Genomic DNA, 5,655 nt, shown 5'->3' with positions numbered 1-5,655 from the left:
GAAACAGCAGAACGACCTTCCGCAATGTGACGACAATAGCACAATAAAATACGCAAGGAGTAACATCCTGCACCACATCTTACTACCATTAAAATTTCCTCGACTCCTAATTTATAACAAGCGCTTCACGCCACGTAAGATTGAATAGGAATGAAATGAAGGCATAAGCCTCAAGGAAATCAAATCGCACAATAAGGAATCAAGAAGGGAAGTGCTCCTAACAGCCATGTAGCCTCTTGAAGATAAGTACAGACCTCTCCATACCAATCCGCAAGACTCTACTATACTTGCTCATGACTGGTGAGACCTAAGTGAACCTAGTGCTCTGATACCATGTTGTCACGACCCAAATCTATTAAGGGTCATGATAGCGCCGGACATCGTTGTTAGGCAAGCCAACACTAAATACTTAACCTAATCCTCATTTTAATATTTTTGAAATCATAGTTTTCCTTCAGTTACATAGTAAAAGATGGAAATTATAGAGTAAATAATAACGTTTCTAACAATTTCAATGCTGAATAACCCATAATCACCCCAAAACCCGATGTCACAAATGCATGAGCATCAACTAGGAAAATAAATTAAAATAAAATACAACATATGTCCAAAATATAATTTGGACAAGCAGGAAAATACAAATACTCTGAAGGAGACTCTGCTGGCTGCAGATCATAACATAAGATGCAGCTCACCTAAGTTTTCGTATCAACCGCGCCACTGTGCCCACAAGGACACTAGTATATATGTATCTGCACAACAAAATGTGCAGCAAGTGTAATATGAGTACGTAAACAATACGTACCCAGTATGTATCCAGTCTAGCCTCGAAGAATTAGTGATGAGGGGTCGACTTCGATACATACTATGTCCTATATATAAAATACCAATGATATAATTTAATGTGGATTAAATAGAACAGCTTTAAGCTCAATATTATGAAGGAAGTAAGCAATTCTTTTGAATTTAAGAAATCTCCAAATTTATTTATCATCGTTTAACAATTTATCTCAGGAAAATGAGGCAATATCATTTATTATAAATTCCAAAGAGATCAATTCAAACATGCACAAATCATGTCGAGGTTGTACGGCCTGATCCAACATAAATATTTAAATTGTGCATTGCCGAGGGTCGAACAGTGCGAACAATAGATGCATCTATTTAAATCTACCGAGGCAAACGACCCGCTCCCATGAGAGTAGTGAAAATTTACCCCGCTTGCAGAATATAATTGTGTCGCGGTTACATATAGATTTCTTAAGTTATTGTAATATTCCTCAATTTCTTTTCAAAAATACGAAGTTCAAATGAAATTTTTTTAAAATCTTAAATTCCTGAATTAAAATTCTTTTCAAGACAATTAATATGCAACCTAAATCTTGCTTCTTCTCAAGGCAAACAATAACCACAAATCAAATAACAATATCAACAAGGTATGATGTAAACCTAAAACTACCCGGACATAGCCATAGCTAGTAGCTACGTACGGGCTCTCGTCACCTCGTTCGTATGTACCCCCACAATTAGAAGCATATATTAATTTAGGTCACCTATGGGGTTAATTTCCTCTTACAATGTCAGAAAGGAGACGTACCTCGCTCTGAAGTTCCATAGCAGGCTCCCAACCCTTTCCAACAACTCAAACTGATGCCTAACACTCCAACACTAGTCAATAAATGTGCAAATCCATAAATATATACTCCAATACTTATTATATTTCAATTTACAATAATTGCCAACTCCGCTCGAAAAGTCGATAAAATCAACCCTTAGGCCCACATGCCCAGCTTCCAAAATTTTTTAAAAGATAAATATTACACATAACATCACGAACTCAAATATGTAATTTATTCTAAATTCCATGTCTAATTTCATGGTCAAAATCAAAAAATACCAATTTCTAGGTTTTTCTTCAAAATCCCAAAATTTCTGCAAATTTTCATGTTTAAATCCTTATAAAATCCATGTATTTAGCTTGCAATAGGTGGAAATCACTTACCTTGTGTTTGTTGATGAAAATCCCTCCTTGAGGCACTCCAAAATCTCCTCCACCAAGTGAAATATGGAGGGAAAATGGGCCAAGTCCCGTCTTTAAAACAATCTGCCCAGTCGTCCTTCCGCACTTGCGGCTCCGCAGATGCGATGCTCCTCTTCGCTTCTGCGGTCAAAGAGTCCGATTTTGAGGGCTCGCTTCTGCGGCTGCATTGCCGCTTCTACAAAGTAGCCCCCCTCTCTTTCATTTCTCTTCTGCAACTCTTGGTCGTTTCTGCGGCTCTGCACATGCGACCAAAACCTCGCGATTGCGGTTACACCAGAAGACAGCAGCCGCAGCATTTCTTCCAATTCCAGACTCGATCCGTATTCCATCCGAAATTCACCCGAGGCCCTCAAAACCTCAACCTATTATACCAGCATGTCCCAAAACACATTAAGAACTTAGTTGAGCCTTCAAATCATATTAAACAATGTCGAAATCATGAATAATACCCCAATTCAAGCTTTATGAACTTTACAACTTCAAACTTCTTCATTCGATGCCGAAACCACGTCCGATTGACCTCAAATTTTACACACAAGTCACATTCGATATTACGAACCTACTCCAACTTCTGAAATCAGAATCCGACCCAGATATCAAAAAGTTCACTTTTGGTCAAATTTCTAAAACACCATTTAAATTTCTAACTTTCGCCAAATGACCCCAAAATAATGTACGACCCTCCGAATCCACTTCCGGACACACTCCCAGTATAAGAATCACCATATAGAGCTATTCCTAGGCTCAGAATCCCAAACAGACACCGATAATATTGAAATCCACTAAACCCAAATTTATGAATTCAAAATGCTAACTTGCACAATTGTTTACCGTGAAAATGGTAACAACAATTAAATTTGTAAATGAGACTCTAAAAATACGTGATCTATTTTTATGATAGTTGTTAGATCATTTGATTCTAGGCGGATGAGATTTAACGATGAAGTATAAGCTAAAATGGGGCAGTGATCAAACCGAGGGGCTTGCTACCCGTGCTTTGGAATGGTCGATGAAAGGCCTTGGGGTCTATATCCGGCTCGAGCTTGATCTATGAGGGTATCCGGGAAGGGGATAACAGTTACGAAATAATTAAACAAGGCTCTTAATGGCCAATATCGAATAATAAATGAAGAACAAGTATGAAAGAAAGAAATGGAAAGAGTAGTCTCGAGAAAGTAAGTTAGAGAGAAAAGAGAGAGAGATATATTATTGATCTTGTGTAGAATGGTTGAAGCAACAGTAGCCCTTAGAAAATGGTGTGGATTCCCTTTATATAGGAGGGTAATCCGGTTATAGTACGACATACATTAATTATAAAAACATGGAGACGGGACGGCTAGACGTGACGCCTCGACACAGTGCCTTGGGAATTCTCCTTTTTGCTCTAGCCTCGATCTTAATATTCTTGGAGTTAGGCCTCGACAAGCCCCGAGGGAGGGGACTCAGTCGCAACTCCATGTCCTTGAGGTATCTAGATATTCTTTTGAAGTGACTTGATATCAAGAAATTAGGCCCTCTAATTTTGCCGCATACAGATAGTCTCTGCGTTTCCTAGAATGAAGTGATGGTAAATGATTCTGACACTTGACTCCTCTAGCTTCTCGTGGCGATGTCATACCGATGATGCAACCTGTGGCGCGAGTTTTTGCGACAACTGGGATGTCCCATGGACTTGTGTTTTTAACATCATTCAATGCACTGTCAATTCCCGTTCTCCAAGGTGAAAGTACTGCCGTTGATTCGGTTCTTCAAGAACGCAGTAATTGTGTCTACTGGTCAGTCTTCCAAAGGCCTCGATGACTGCGTTGTTACCTCCTATAAATAGGGGCGTTCTGGCATTGTTTTTCTATCCAAGTGTCATCATCCACTCGTTTGCCCTTTTCTCCCTATTATCTTCCTCTATTGTTGATCACCATGTTCGGAGTCTACGGCCACAAGGTCATTTGGCATCGTTTCGATAGGCCGTGTCGTGGCCCTTTGCAGGAGCTCGACTATGCTATTCCGTTGCTGCTGTAGTTGTTGTATCTACTGCTGTTGTCCCCCTTGGCCCGAGACAATAATATACGGGGAATCGATTCTCCACTTTTGTAGACAGTCATTCGGACTATGCACCGCTGCTCACTCTCCTACCCAGGCCTGGCGTGGCACTTCATTCCTTGGATTTTTCCTTTCCCAACGGTTAAAATTGCACCACAGGTCATTGACGGTGGGGCCCGCCAAATCTTCAACCTTTGGATTCGGTAGGCTATGTCTATTTTCTCTGCCTCCTATGTATCCCCTCATTTTCTCTTCTTCATCTTTTCCCTCGGCAAGGACTTTCCGCTGGATTGAGCTTGGAACTTAGAGGAGATGACGGTCGAAGGAATTGCCTTCAAGGATGCGAGCTCCAAGGGGCGGCGCTTGAGGATGCTGATACCAGATATGGACCCTCGAAGATGAACTAGGTTCTTAGGTTTTCATTATGGGTGTATACCCTCTTTGCTTCTGCGCAAGGACCCCTTGTAGGCTCTTGTAATAGTATGTAAGGACCCCTCGAGGGCCGTTGTAGCCGATATTTACTAAATATGAAGATGTTTCCTTTACTTCTGCTTTTGATTTTTGTCTGATCTTGTATGCTCTTATGCATTCGCCGAGATTTTGAATGTATGCCCCTGTTGTCGATCGTCAATATCTTTTTCGGCCTTTGGTCAACAGAAATGGCTCCTTTCTGAGCTCATCGTTGTTCCCTAAATCAAGCCCGGAGTAGTCCGGCGAACCTGGATCATCAAGGCCCTCGATCCCCATGAAGATATAGCACTGAAGCGAAAGTTGACTTCGGGCGTTTGGAGATTTTACTTTGAGCTTGGCATAGATAACCTTTTAAGGTGTTGTAGGCAGGCTTCTGAGGAAGGGGTTATTCGTATTTAGGTCATTTTCTGCGGTTGAGCCCTGGTGATCGGGGCTCGAAGTGCTTATTTTTTCTTCTTGAGGGAAAACTTCGAGGTTGGGTACCACCTCGGAATTGGAGATGATATTGCTGACCCTCTATGGCCTAACATCTTCTTGACGGAGATCTCCAGGGTCGGGCACCACCTCACGATCAGTTCTGAGGTCGTTGACCTCCCGAGGCTTATCATAGGAAGGCGAATTGTCGTTGTATCCCGCATATACATGGGGTAGCTTTTGCTTCTTTGGAAGATCCCATTAATTTAGATATCTACCTTTCCACCTCGGCATCGAGTCCTTCGTTACCTCAAACGCAAAAGCATTGGCGTACATCCCTACTTTAGTTTGTCAATTCCACCATAGTTATGACTACTACTTCAGGGTCTGCCTGGCAGGGAAGGGAGAGTTCCACTTCCAGTGCTCAGGATCCACGGGAGCTTACTCTGAAGACTATGTCTTTGATAAGAGAGGAACATCTAGAGATGGTTAGGAGAGATTACGGATGGGGCGAGGGCTTAGCGTTGCAGGCGCTTTCACCGGATGAGAGTATTACAGACCCTACTTATGGATTCTAGAACGTATACTTATACCCTTTAGCACTAGACCCTCTTGATAGGGCCATGCTGATTTCTACCTGAAGTATCGGGTTAAATTGGCACATATACATCCGTCATTTTGGCGAGTGGTGC

The sequence above is a fragment of the Nicotiana sylvestris genome, chromosome 12 (assembly GCF_000393655.2).
Source record: "Nicotiana sylvestris chromosome 12, ASM39365v2, whole genome shotgun sequence".
Lineage (NCBI taxonomy): Eukaryota > Viridiplantae > Streptophyta > Magnoliopsida > Solanales > Solanaceae > Nicotiana > Nicotiana sylvestris.
The sequence above is the reverse complement of the archived record's forward strand: the minus strand, read 5'-3'. Positions refer to the sequence as shown.